At 35.8% G+C, this 15,594-nt stretch overlaps 1 long non-coding RNA gene across 1 annotated transcript; it reads right to left on the bottom strand.

Annotated features, from left to right (window-relative positions):
- Positions 1-4,118: 4,118 nt before the first annotated feature.
- Positions 4,119-5,748, bottom strand: LOC144455794 (uncharacterized). The gene is made up of 2 exons (XR_013484561.1): positions 4,667-5,748; positions 4,119-4,175 (listed from the first exon to the last, which is right to left on the bottom strand). It is a non-coding gene; the product is annotated as an uncharacterized LOC144455794 (long non-coding RNA).
- Positions 5,749-15,594: the final 9,846 nt, after the last annotated feature.

Below are 15,594 nucleotides of genomic sequence, written 5' to 3'. Positions count from 1 at the left end.
CATAAAACCAGCTACTAGTTTTTTTCATTAGGTCAAGAGTTTTTCTTACTTTCAATTTCATTAATCTCTTCTTTGATTTTCAGGTATTCCAGTTTGATGTGTAACTGTGGGTTTTTAATTTGTTCTTTCGATAGTATTTTTTAAAATTTTATACACAATTTGTTGATCTTATCTTTATTTTATTGATGTGAGCACTTAGATATATAAGTTTTCACCTAAATACTGTTTTGGTTGCAGTGCATAAATTTTGGTTTCTTGTCTCATTGTTGTCATTCCCTTTAATGAAATTATTGATTGTTCTATGATTTTTTTTTTTACCTACTAATTCTTTAGGATTAGATTATTTAGTTTCTGATCAATTTTAATCTATATTTCCATAGCCTTTTATGAATGGAATTTTCATTGCATTGTGATCTGAAAAAGATTCATTCAATGTTTATGCTTTTCTGCATTTGATTGTGGTTTTTATGCCTCAACACATGGTCAATTGCTATGTAGGTGCCATGTACTACAGAAAAAAAGGCATATTCCTGTCTATTCCCATTCAATTTTCTTCGGAGGTCTATCATATCTAAATTTTTGAGAATTCTATTTGCTTCATTATTTTCTTCTTCTTCTTCTTTATGATATTTAGCTAGTTCTGAAAGGGGAAATTTGATTCCTTTATTGTATAGTGTTGCTATTTCCTCCTGTAACTCATCCAACTTTTTTTTTAATTGGATGCTATACCATTTTGGGTATATATGTTTTATATTCATTTTACTTCATTGTCTATGTCACTTTTTAGCAAAATGTAGTTCCCTTCCTTATGTCTTTTAATTAGAACTTTTTAAAGAGAACTTTTGCTTTGTCTGAGATCATGATTACTGCTCCTAGTTTTATTCCTTCTTTTTTTTTTCACTTCACCTGAAGCATAATAGATTCTGCTCTATTTCCTTACTTTTACTCTGTGTGTCTCTATGCTTTAAATGTATTTCTTGTAATCAACATATTGTAGGATTCTGGTTTTTAATCCACTCTGTTATCTGCTTCCCTCTATATCCAACTAAATGTGTGTGTTATTACCTCTTTGATCCAATTCCAAAGAGATTACGGTTGGAACATTGCCTTTACCCCTACCCTTCTTTTCCTCCACTATAATATCTCTTCTGTTTCTTCATGTAAGATAATTTATACCAGTCTACCTCCCCTTCCATCTTCTCCCAGTTCAATTTTTTTTTTTCCTCACACACAAATTTTGGTTTGGATATCATCCCATCATAGTGAACTGACACCACTGTCCTCTGTCTATACTCCAACTTCCCTAATAAAAAGACAGTTGTTAAGGATTACAAGTATTATTTTCCTGTGTAGGAATATAAACAGTTTAACCTTATTGAATTCCTCAAGTTTTCTTTTTGTCATTTACTATTTTATCCTTCTCTTGAGTCTTGTATTTGAAAATCAAATTTTCTTTTCAGCTCTGGTCTTTTCCTTAGGAATGCTTGAAAGTCCTTTATTTCATTGAATATCCATTTTCCCCTGAACGATAATACTCAGGTTTGTTTATTAGGTTATTCTTATTTGTCTTAATTCCTTTTCCATCTGTAATATAATATCCCAAGCCCTCTTATCCATTGTGGTTCAAGCTGCTAAATCCTGTGGCATCCTGACTTTGGCTCCATGATATTTGAATTGTTTATTACTAGCTGCTTGCAATATTTTACTTGACCTGGAAGCTTTGGAATTTGGCTATAATATTGCTGGGAATTTTTATTTTAAGATCTCTTTCAAGAAGTGATTTGTGGAGTCTTTCAACATCTATTTAGCCCTCTAGTACTAGGATATCAGGAGAGGTTTTTTTTTTTTGAGCTATTATGTCCAGGCTTTTTTTTAATCATGACTTTCAGGTAGCCTAATCGTTCTTAAATTCTCACTCCTAGATCTATTTTCCAGGTTAGTTGTTTTGTTTTGTTTTGTTTTGTTTTCTGATGAGATATTTCAAATTTTCTTCTGTTTTTTTTAATTCTATTGATTTTCTTTTATTGTTTCTTGATGTTTCATGAAGTTATTAACTTTCACTTGTCCAATTGTAATTTTCAAGGAAGTATATTATTCAATGAACATTTTTATCTCCTTTTGTTTTTGGCCAATTCTACTTTTTAATGAGTTGTTTTCTTCAGTGAATTTTTATATATCTTTTCCCCCATTTTTGTGCTTTTTTTTTACCAAGCTGTTAGCTCTTTTTCTTTTTGTGATTCTCTTGCATCACCTTTATTACTTTCCCCAATTTTTCTTCTACCTCTCTTGCTTGATTTTTAAAATGCTTTTCAAGTTCTTCTAAAAGTTATTTTTTTGTCTGAGACCATTTTTTTTTTACACTTTTTGAGGTTTCACATATAGGCATTTTGATATTATCCTTTTCTGAATTTGTGTGTTGATCTTCCCCATCACACAGTAATTTTCTATGGTCAGGTTTCTTTTTCTTTTTTCTTTTCGTCATTGTTGTTTACTCATTTTTCCCAGGCTATTTCATGATTTTTTTAAAATTGAAGTTTAGCTGACTCTATTCCTGTGTTCTTGGAGGCATTGTTCCAAGCTTCTTTTACAAGGGATTGGCCTCACTGCTGGGCTGCATTGGAGGGGGTTAGGGTTGGGGGGGCTAACACCTGGACTGTGCTAGGGCTGAGGGCTGAGGGCTGTGGGGACTTGCCTCACCACTATGCTGCAGTGGTGGTGTGGGGCCTCACCTCTGGGCTATACTGATGATTGCAGCATTTCTCTGCTTGTCTATGGTGGAGATCTAGGGCCAAGGGGCCTTACCTCCTTTCTGAGCTGCACCAAGGGCCTGGAGGCTTCACTGTTGGCCTATCCCAGGTAAACACCCTGTGCTGGACTGCATTGCCATTTTACCTCAGTGTGACAGACCTTTCTGCCAACCTTCTAAATTTTCTTGGACTAGAAAATTGTTTCACCCTGTCCGTTCATTACTTTCACCAATCCAGAATTAATTTTGAGGCATTATTTTGTGGTTATTCAGGGGTGAATTTGGGTCAGTTCTGGGAGTTTCCACCTTACTCTACCTTCATAGCTCCACCTATTCAAAGCTTTCTAAGGTCTCCTCCAATTCCAAATGTATGATCTCATAATCTTATGTATAGGTTGGAGAAATAAAAGTCTTAGCAGGAACATTATAATTCTCTTCAAGTATGTGAAGAGCTGCCACATGGCATGAAATATTAGAATTGTTTTGTTTTGCTCAGGGGGCTGAACCAGGATCATAGCTACAAATAGCAAAGAGGCAAATTTCAATTTGAAATTTCCAATTAGAGCTCACTTTAAAAATGGCATGATTTGCCATGAAAAGCAATGGGTCTGTATTAGTAGGATTTAGTGAGGTTCGGATTCGCTCCTATAAATGACACTCTCCAATGCACCAGAAAATAATAGGAAATAGATAATTTATTTAGAAGAAGCAAAGCACAGATAGTTTGAATTTGCATAGAAAGCATAAATAATAAGAACAATCAATAATATAGCACCGATCAAGAGAGTCGGTAATGGAAGAGAATACATCACCAATTCAAGGGAACCTCCAAAGTCAATCAACGGCTGGGAGCCCCGTTGCAGCCAGTACAAACTTGAATTGTGTAAAGATTTTCCCGGGCGAAGTGTCCTTCCCGCGGGTGAGGCTCCCAGCCGTTGATTGATTTTGGAGGTTCCCTTGAATTGGTGATGTATTCTCTTCCATTACCGACTCTCTTGATCGGTGCTATATTATTGATTGTTCTTATTATTTATGCTTTCTATGCAAATTCAAACTATCTGTGCTTTGCTTCTTCTAAATAAATTATCTATTTCCTATTATTTTCTGGTGCATTGGAGAGTGTCATTTATAGGAGCGAATCCGAACCTCACTAAATCCTACTAATACAAAATTGGCGTCACGAACAGGATATATTGGTACCGTTTGCTGCAGTAACAGTTAGATTAAAACTAGTTAAATTGATTCTCATTAGGGGAAATAGAGGGGCGTCCCAAACTTCTACGTTGAATGGGTATGACCAATTCATGATGTGGGTGTTGTTTTCACCAACGTAGATGGAATCAGTACGCGGTCCTTGCTGAGGATTCCCCACTGGAATACCTGGAGTTCATGCCATAGTTAGCGTATAGCAGGCAAACACTGTAAAACACTTAATATCGTAAAAACATTTGGGTTAGTGGGACATGATACCATTTATCATCACCAGGGTATACTACTATGGCAGTATTAGTGTTTCCTTGTGCTATAAGCTCAGCTGGCCTTGGTCTATCAGATTGATGCTTCTTTATCCAAACTTTAGTACCATTATCACTCTGTATTTGTAGGGGGGTCCCATAATAAAGAGAAATAATATCTAGGGTTTTACAAGTGTTTTTCTGGGTAGCCTGTTTATAGGGGCAGGCAACTAATACCCCAGAGTAGGTGTCCACACAAGTGCAGGCATATTGACACCCCTGACCTAACAGGTAATGGTCCAATATAGTCTATTTGCCAAATTTGAGCAGGTAAAGACCCTCTAGCCAATTCTCCAGTGATTTTCTTCGGCACAGGCCGATGAGCAAATAATTGACATTGTATGCATTTTGTACTATTTGCTTAAATAGATCCAGAGGTATGTTAATCCCTCTGTCTAATGCCCACCTGTAAGATGCAAGAGCGCCAAGATGTCCTGCGGTGATATGGACCCATTTTCCTAATTGTGTTTCATTTTCCTCTCTGGGGGTGACCTTTAAAGCTTTTCCTTGAAGTTTGGATAATTCATCAGCACGGGCATTATACTCACGTTCCACAGAATCTTGATTCACATGGGCATCTACATGAAATACAGATACATTAGTACATTGACACCATTCCCATATTTGTTCCCATAATTCTTTTCCCCACACATCTTTGTCTCTAATTTTCCATTCGTGTTTCTTCCAAATTGGCATCCAAACTGCTAGGCCATTGGCTACGGCCCAGGAATCAGTATATATATATATATGACATTGGCCACCTTGTTCCTTTTGAATTACTTGATAGACAGCCACTAATTCGGCCCATTGGCTACTCTGGCCTTCACCAGAGCTTTCCAAAATAGTATTGCATGAAGGTTATAGGCTACAGCTTTCCAACATCGCTTAGATCCTATATATTTAGCCGAGCCATCAGTAAACCAAGCATGCTTCTTCTGCTCGGGGGTTAGAGAATCATATCCATTATTCCAAGAAACAGGTGATTGATCATAAGACTTTGGTGGTATATCAATATCATTTGAATGTTTTGGTAATTCTAATACCTTTTCATGCAAGGTGGAAACACCCGATCTGCCTGTCTTGACTCTATTTTGCAAATACCATTTCCATTTAATAATTGATGATTCTTGGGCATGTCCTATTTTATGTGAGGCGGGGGTCCCCATAATCCAACTCATAATGGGTATGGCTGGCCTCAATACAACTTCATGGTTTAAAGTTAAATGTTCTGTCTCTACCAGGGCCCAATATGCAGCCAATAATTGTTGTTCAAAAGGAGTATAATTTTGGCCAGCAGGTGGCAGTTTCCGCGACCAAAATCCTAAAGGAACATTCCTGCCCTGTTGTTTTTGCCATAAACTCCAATCAGCATATCCATGCAAAACTGTAACTTGCAATTCCATCGGCCCTGACTGTACAGGCCAAAGATCCAGGGCAGTTTGAATAGCTATTTTGGCTTCCTCAAAGGCTTTCGATTCTGTTTCCCCCCATTCAGGGTCTTTCCTCCTATGAAAAATTCAACAAATAACTGGAAGATCACTTGTCGTATATGCTCTATTGGAGCTTGCATTTGTGTATTACTTGGAGAAAATTGACAATAATACATACCTTATTGTAAGATAGCTTCCAACTTCTTTTTTTTAAACTTATTTATTTATTTTTAGTTTTCAACATTCATTTCCACAAGATTCTGAGTTCCAATATTTTTCCCCTTCTCATCCCTCACCCCACCTGAGAACGGCCTGCATTCTGATTACTCCTTCCCCTAATCTTCCCTCCCTTCTCTCTCTCCTCACCTTCTCTTCTCTCTTTCCCTTTCAATACTGACAAAACTCTCATGAGTTACAAATATCATGTTTCTATGCAGGAATGTAAACAGTTCAACCTTAACAACTCACTTATGATTTCTCTTTCCTGTTTACCTCTTCATGTTTCTATTGAGTCTTGTATTTGAAAGTCAAATTTTCTATTCAGCTCTGGTCTTTTCCTCAAGAATGCTTGAAAGTCCTCTATTTCACTGAATATCCATTTTCCCCCTGAAGGATTATACTCAGTTTTGCTGGGTAGGTGATTCTTGATTGTAATCCTACCTCCTTTGACCTCCAGAATATCATATTCCAAGCACTCTGGTCCCTTAATGTAGAAGCTGCTAAACCTTGTGTTATCCTGATTGTATTTCCACAATGATTGAGTTGTTTCTTTCTGGCTGCTTGCAATATTTTCTCCTTGACCTGGGAACTCTGGAATTTGGCTATAATATTCCTAGCAGTTTTCTTTTGAGGATCTCTTTCAGGAGATGATGAGTTACCACAAGGACTCTTTTCTGCCTTGGAACTGTGTGGAGAATTTCTTCTCCATAACCACTACAAGCTCCACCACATCAGCACTTCTTCTCACCCCAGGACCACCACCCATAACTGTGACCCAGATCTGAGCACAGGCAAAGAAAGAAAATCCTGAACCAGCAAAGAGATCCCTGCAAATCCCCTCTGATCAGCCACTTCATTCCCCCTCAGTCTGTGGGCTGGAAGCTCAGGAAGCAGCCACCACCCTGAAGCTGCTCACAGGGACTGGGGCTGGGACCAAGCTTCTCTCTCACTGTACTCCCATGCTTTTCCTACTGATTTTCTAAGTTGTCTTTGGTGTTCACGGGTTGAGAAGTCTGGAAACTGTCACAGCTGCCTGGGATTCAGTCCTCTGAGGCCTGTTCCAGGTTCACTGAGGACTGTTTTGCCTGTGCACCCACACCAAACTGGGTTCTTCTCCCCTCCTGGCATGATATAACTATCTTTCTGATCAACCATCCAGGTTGTCTTGGACTGGAAATTTGTTTCACTCTTTCTTTTTGTGGTTTCTATTGCTTTTGAATTAGTTTAGAGTTGTTTTTATTTACAGGCATTTTGAGGGGTTTGGGGCAGAGCTCAAGCAAGTCACTGCTTTTACTCCACCATCTTGGCTCTGCCCCCACTTCCAACTTTTAAATTCTGTGATTCATGTGAAATTCTTCAGAGATGCAACCAGACAGACAGCTATGCTCAATTATCTTCTGATTTTCAACCTCCAGTGAAAAATGAAACACACACAAATGTTTGCTACAATTGTTCACTACTCTCTGAGAGGAGGTCCCTGAATTGTTCAAATGGCAAAGGATTTCCTCTATATATGAAGAGATGCTCCAGAGACTTGTGTTTGCAGATGACATTGGGCTGATAATATTAACTTCCTTCAATATCAGAGAGTGTCCTCAATGAGCACAACTACTTGGAAGAAATAAGACTAATAATCAATATTAGAAAAAATAGACATTTTATTCTCTTAACTATAACAGAAAGTTGAGTGATCATCCCAATGAGTTAGTCCTTCAATTAATCTTAGATGGATACTAGAAATAGAAATTGAGCTGGCCCATAATTAAATAAGAAGAGGAATACATGCGGAAAATTATTAACTGCTTTATATGATTTCTAAAGCTTCTTTATAATACAAATCCCCTTCTTTTTAAGACCAATATTATCTCAATGATGTTATATGGCTATAGATCATAGAATGATATAGTATCTTGATAATCAGAACAATGAATAACCCATAGAGGAAAATGGGGTGGTAATAAGTAGGCTGCGATGTCTTAGCATTATGATTTTCAAGCAAGAAATGGCAGAAGGATGTTACTTAGTAAGTGTATGATTGGAAAAAAAAATGGGTCAGTTAGATATGAAGAATAACAAGTAAGCAATTTGTGTGTTGCAATGGTACTCATAGAATTTCAGAAAGATTTCTAAGAAGGCATCCATATCATAAATAAATCTTCTTTGGAGCCCTTATGGAAGTAAATAGGCATGAATATAAACTGGAAAAAAAAAACATGAATTAACTGCATTCTGCCCCTAATAGAGGAAATAGCTACATCAATGATGAGTCTATGATTTCAGTCCAAATTGGCTAGATCAGTGGTGTCAAACTCAAGTAGAAACGTCAACCACTAAACCATATATAAAAATCTCAGTGGACCACATATTGCCTTAGTTTTTAAATGTAATATTATCTATTTGTATTCTTTGTTTTTTAAATATTTCCCTATTTCATTTTAATCTGGTTCAGGATGCACTTGGGAGTGTTTTGAGTTGTGGCCCATGTGCCTTCTGTTTGACACCTTTGAGCTAGATTGTTGTATGTGAGAAAGTGACTAGAGGAAGAAATTCATGGAAAGGTAGGTTAATGACAAATTTTAAGGCCTAAAGTACTAAACCTAAAAGTGTCAACTACAGTTTATAAACGAGGAGCCACAAATGTTTTTTGGAGAAGGAGTGAAATGCTCAGAGTTGTACTCTAAGAAAAACAATCTGGTAGTTCTGGGAAGGATGGGTTTATAAGAGTAGAAGCCAGATTTTATCAGACCATTTATGATACTATTATTGTAAGGGTTTATGCGAGGGAGACAGAGAGATTGGAGGTAACAAGATGATATAGTGGATACAGTGCCAACCCTAAAGTCAGGAAGATTTTAATTCAAATCCAGCCTTCAACACTAACTAGCGACTTGACCCTGTTTGATTCAACTTCTTCATCTATAACATGAGCTAGAGAGGGAAATGGCAAACCACTCCAGAATATTTGCCAAGAAAACCTCAAATGCAGTCATGAATTGTCAGACATGACTTATCGACTAAAAGAGAAAAAGAAAGATAGATGATGTGAGTGGGGAAGGAACATGTATCTGGGAGACAGAAAGGTATCAGAGATAGTAGTGGAGTTTGACTCCTGAATAACAAGGAAGACGATTATATTAACAGAAAAAAGGAAGTATTGGAAAAGAAAGGGTTAGAATAAAAAAGCCACGATCTTCAGTATACTACCCAAATTCTTTTAGTCACAATTTCTTTATATTTCCAGTCACACTTGTCATACAAATTTTACACAGTTTTGTGATTTCAGCATGAAATACAAGAGGGGAAGGGCAGGGACAAAAATGTAATAAGCACCTACTATACACCAGACAAAGAACTTTACAAATATTACCTTATTATATCCTCATAACAACTGAGAGATAGGTACTATTATTATCCCTATTTTGTAGTTGAGGAAACAAAGTCAAATATAGATAAACTGACTTGCCTGGGGTCCCACAATAAGTAACTGCCTAAGACTGGATTTGACCTCAGGTATTCTTGGCTCCAGGCTCAGTATTTATTGCATTGTGCCATAGATGCTACAACAACATGACATATTATTACATATTATAAATGCAATCATGCTCCTATTCAATAATAATACAATAATTTTTTTTTGCCTGGTAAAGTGTGGGAGAGTGCCACAAAAATTATGTCTAATGCTATTGACAGGAACCCATATATTTGTTTATCTACCCTCATTCTAAAGAGAAAAATACCCTTAGATTAACTTGAAGGGGAAACTTTCCCTAACTAGTTCAATATTCCAGAGTAAAAAGTTAATGATGAATGAAGTCAAATATCAAAAAATCTTAATGGTAGTAAGAACAATTTCTTTTTTGTTTGAGTGATTCAGAATATTTCACTGATTTACTTGATGTCATATCAAATTCATTTGCATTTTTATAGCCATTTTATTTTTAGTAACAGTACCAAAATGATGAGTACTGATGCATATTTATGTGTTCTAGGGTATTAGAACATAAAACTATCATATCTACCTTGACAATTCCTAATCCTGGTTAATTTTCACAATCACCTCCTCCTTTTCTCCTCTCCCAGGCAGCTGAGTTGCTTTGGGAAGTCAGATAGCTGAGACAATTGATTCTACTACTGATTCTTACTAACTAAACCAATTTGGATTCTCAGTATAATCAAACTGAGTATATTTAAAATTTAGCACACCCCTCCACTTCTAAACCAATTCTTATTCTTGACTTCTCTGCTTCTGTTAATAAAAAAACAAACAAACATCTAAGACCTGAATCTCATTGTCATCTCTGAGCCTCTTGCTCCCCCAAACGTAGTATTTTTCTACTTACATCATCTTTCTTCAGTATCTCAATTCCTTTTACCTGGACTAGTAGAATCACAAATGGCCTGACTCATTTCAACCTCTACTATATACTCATTCTACCCACACACACTATATTGTTCTTCCTAGAGCACAACTTAGCAAATAACTTTTTGTTCAAAAGACACTGGTGGTTCCCACTGTCTATAGAAGAGTTTATACTCTCAGGTATTATATTCAAGGTCTTAAAACTTTGTCCCAAACCTCATTTTCCAAATACATCTCCCTCCACTTCTGTTACTACACACAATAATTTAGATAAATTGGATCAAAATATAGACTTTTCCATCTCATTGTCTTTGTTCCCTCTATCCATTTATCCTCCTAACATAATTCACATAATTCCTGTCTTTGTAATTCAAAGGCAAGATAAAATGAAGTGATGTATCTCTCTGCTTCTCTTTGTCTCTCTTTTTGTCTCCATGTCTGTCTCTATGCTTGTGTCTTTCTGTCTCTCCCTTTCACTTTCTTCCTTTATTTCTTCTCCCTCTTTGTCTCTTAATCAAAGTCTCTCTCTCTCTCTCTCTCTCTCTCTCTCTCTCTCTCTCTCTCTCTCTCTCTTTCCCTCTCTCTCTCTCTCCCTCTCTTTCTCTCTCTCCCTCCCTCCCTCCCTCCTTCCCTCTCTCTCCTTTCCTCAAAGTATTTTGGGCATTTTTTGCTTTTTTGCGATCCTTACCTTTTTGAATTATTTTACAGTTGTTGCCCACACCTTATCTTTACTGTTCAATTTTAAACTCCTCTAGAACACAAACTGTTCCTTATTTATCTCTATTCCCTAAACTATAGTAACATTTATTAAGTGACCCCTGTGTGCAGAGTATTGTGTTAAGCAGTGAGGGAGATACAAAATTTAGATAAGATCTGGTACTCCCGGAGCTTATAATCCAATAGGAGGAAAAGGCACACAGAAACGTTTATAACACGCACTGTTGCAAACCTTACTGCACAGTGCCTTGCTCAGTGTAGAAATTCAGCAAATGTTGAATTTAATTGAGAGATATGATATTAGTGAAAGAAACAATTCAAGTATTGTGGAAACACTATCAGAATAACACAAGATTTAGTATCTTCTATATTAAGGGATTGGAGGGCTTAGAATATGATATTCCAGAGGGTAAAGGAGATAGATTACAGCCAAGAATAAGCTACCTAGCAAAACTGAGTATAATCCTTCAGGAGAAAAAATGGATATTCAATGAAATAGAGGACTTTCAAGCATTCTTGATGAAAAGAACAGGGCTGAATAGAAAATTCAGCATTCAAATACAAGACTGAAGAGAAGCATGAATAGGTAAACAGAAGAGAGAAATCATAAGGGACTTATTAAAGTTAAACTGTTTACATTCCTACATGGAAAAATGATATTTGTAACTCATGAGACCTTTGTCAGTATTAGGGTAGTTGAGGGGGGGAAAATTATATATATAGATAGATTGATAGATAGAGGCACAGGGTAAGTTAAAGAAAATGGGTGATATCTCGAGAAAATTAAGGGGTAAGAGAGGATTATACTGGGAGAAGAAAGGGAGAGGTAGAAGGGGGTAAATTATCTCACATAAAACAGACAATTAAAGGTTTTTACAATGGAGGGGAAGTGGTAGAAGATGAGAGAAAATGAATGAATCTTATTCTAATAAGATTTGGCTTAAGAAGGGAATAACATACATACTCAATTGGGTATGAAAAGCTATCTTCCCCTACAGGAAAAGAGGGGGGAAGGGGATATGAGAGTAGGAGATGATAGAGGGGAGCAGATTAGGGGAGCGGGTAATCAGAAGCAAACACTTATGAGGAGGGACAGGATCAAAAGAGAGAATAGAATAATTGGGAGGCAGGATAGGATGAAGGGAAATATAGTTAGTTTTCCACAGCATGACTACTACGGAAGTGTTTTGCATGATTACACAAGTATAACCTGTATCAGAGTTACTTGGCTTCTCAATGAGGGTAGAGGGGGAGGAAGGGAGAAAATTTAAAACTCAAAGTTTTAGACACAAATGTTTAAAAATTGTTTTCACATGCAACTGGAAATAAGATATACAGGCAATGGGGTATAGAAATCTATCCTACTCTACAGGAAAATAGAAGAGGAAGGGGATAAGAGAAGGGGGAGTGATAGAAGGGAGGGCAGATTAAGAGAAAGGGTATTCAGAATGCATGCTATCTTGGGGTTGGGGGAGGGATGAGATGGGGAGAAAATTTGGAACTCAAAATCTTGTGGAAGTGAATGTTGAAAACTAAAAATACATGAATTTATGAATCTCAAAAAATTAATAAATAAAATGAACAACAGTAAAATAATTTTGGGGGGGAAATCCTTAAAACAAAGTATTTGGAAATTAGAATATCAAGACACTCTCTGCTTGCACACATACGATACATGCAGTATTCATAATTGATTCACACTGAGATAATTAAAATATATTAATGCCAACATATATATGTATGCATAAAATAAGGGACTTGGAATGCTCAATTTTATTGGGACATCCTGGAAAAGCATTGTGATAGTCCCTGAATGAAAATAAAGGGCTAATTGCAAAGCTTGCCTCTGCAGACACTTACCATGAGGCTTTCCCTGGTCTCTTCAGTTGATGCTTTCTTTTCTCTTGGATTGCCTTTCATTTACAACCCTTGTATTTTATATGTAATTTTTTTTTACTTTTCTACTCATTTTCCCCATTAAAAAATGATCTCATTGAGGAGAACTTTTTTTTTTGCTTTCTTTATCTTGACAGAAATTACACAGTTACTGGTACATAGCAAATATTTAATAAATTATTGTTGACTATGTACACAAACATTAAATTTTATTATATACCACCCAAATTTATAAAAGAATAATCTACAGAAAAAAATGCAGATTAATTTGAAATCCCATAACTTCAAGGGAAAATAATAGAAAAACATAAAGGAGGAAAGAAAAATTTAAAAATCCCTACTAAAAAGTAATAATCATTAAACCTATTGCATATTGGTATAACAAAGTTCAATTAGATATTTGAATAGACTAGAAGGGCTGACAAAGAAGTAATCAGTCATGGCCCAGTGTTCAATATACCAAACAACAATATTCAAGGAAAGTTTCTTTATAGGAAAATGGCTGGGAAAAGTGGAAAGCACATTGGTATAAAAATAGATTTCAACCAGCCACTTGTAATACATACCACAACAAGCTCCAAATGAATAAATGACCTAAATATAAAAGTGCACAATACTAGGGCAAAATAGGGGAATATAAGACTTTTGATGACAATGCCTTATAGTAGAATAATAAAATATATAGGGATCACAAAAATTAAACAATTAGATGCTTTCACCTAATAAAACATGCAAAAATTAATGCAACTAAGATAAAAGGAGAAATTAGTGATAAGAATCTATGCAACCATTATAGATTCTACATGGTGATGAAAGTCTTATGTACAAGGAAATTTACCCTAAAATATGCAACTAAAGTTACTGGACAAAAGACATGAATGATTCTCAAAAGAATACCAAACTATCAACAATTATATTAAAATGCACTGTCATTAATACTGAGATAATTATTTTTTTTAAAAGTCTTTAAGCTTTTACCTTACCTTTAAATTAAGAATGATAACAAAAATGTTAGTGTTTAATGTTGTAGAATTTTTTGGATGACAATCACTTATACACATTCAGAGTGGGTGTAAATTAGCCCAGCCATTCTTGAAAACAATTAAGAAAAAAATAGGAAACTAAAACCAGACATCCTATTACTGGTCACAAACAATCTTAAAGACCGAAAGCATTTGGTCTTTCAAAATGCACTGTAATGCTTTTTGTGGTAACAAAGAACAGGTCACTCCACCATGTATGGAAGACACTTGCTCCCCACTATGTGTGTGTATATATATATGTGTGTGTGTGTGTGTGTGTGTGTGTGTGTGTGTGTGTGTGTGTGTATTTTATACATATATATTTGTGAGGCAATTGAGGTTAAGTGACTTGTCCAGGGTCACACAGCTAGTAAATGTCTGAGAACACATTTGAACTCAGGTCCAAAACTACTAGGGATCTGGGTGGTATAGTGGATAGAGTGCTGGATTTGAAGCCAGGAAGACCTGAGTTCAAATCCTGCCTCAACCATTTACTGATCGTATGAGTTTGGAAAATCATTTAACCTTTATCAGTTTCCACTTCTCCATCTGTTAAAGGGAGGCAATAATATCACTTATATGTTCTACAATATATATTATTGTGAAGATAAAATCTAATAGTGTATGTAAAGTGTTTTGTAATTCATCATATGCTTTATAACTGCTAATTATTAGCAATCAAACAACACAACATCAAAAGGAATATAAAATTTGAGTAAATTTAGTGGCCATTCATAGATTTGGAAGAAAGATAATGAAATATTCTGCCCTAAAATCAAGAGAGAGGTGAGAAACTATAAGTGTGGGATGTTAAAAATACTGTCAGATGTGGTCGGTATTCTTAAGTGCTTTCCTTCGTTTACTTTGAGGGTGCAATTTTGATGTGATGGTGAGAGGGAGATCCCAACCAAACTTTTAAAAATGACATAACTGAGACGTAAAATAAAAATGAAGCAATGTAGTTTTTTCATAAAAAATAAAATAAAAATATGGTTTTAGGCTCAAATGTGGTACCGATTCAGTCATAATTGAGTCTGAACCACTGAGTTTTCTTGCTCACTTTCCCATCCGTAATAAAAATTTCCTGCCTTCAGCAATGATCCATCTCACTAGAAGCTGAAAAGAAACAAGATGCATCACAATCATTTTTACGGGAATGTATTTTGTAAACAGATTGTTAGCATTACAAATTTGATGGTACCTTGGCATGAATGAACAGTGAAATTTATCCAATTAATGTATGTGTGACTCTTCATGTAATAAGATGACTACCATCTGGCTACCATCAGAAAAAATGTGTCATTTGAGTTAAACTTTGACATATATTTATTCAAGATTGCAATGATCTCTAGATTTTTTTCCAAGTAATTCTTTTAATCTTTCCCTTGAGTTTAGATTTTCCAAAAGAAAGTGTTAACACTGTACTTACTGTTCAATTATTGCCAATGAAAACAAAAAGGATATTTACTTAAAGTAATTATAAACACCATTTTGAGAAACCTAAACTGAGTTACCGAGCCAGAGACTCACTTATTTATAATTTCCCTGTTGGCAAAAAATAATTAGATTTTATTCTTATTTAAAGTATACTTAGCCAAAATTATCGATTCTGTTATAAATGCTGATACAAAATATCTTGAAGTACCCTTACTTATACCATTAGAGTTTAGCATAGTACATGGGACATAGG

The sequence above is a fragment of the Phascolarctos cinereus genome, unplaced genomic scaffold (assembly GCF_003287225.1).
Source record: "Phascolarctos cinereus isolate Bilbo 61053 unplaced genomic scaffold, phaCin_HiC Scaffold_2;HRSCAF=192, whole genome shotgun sequence".
Classification (NCBI taxonomy): Eukaryota; Metazoa; Chordata; class Mammalia; order Diprotodontia; family Phascolarctidae; genus Phascolarctos; species Phascolarctos cinereus.
This window is presented reverse-complemented; position numbering and strand designations above follow the sequence as displayed.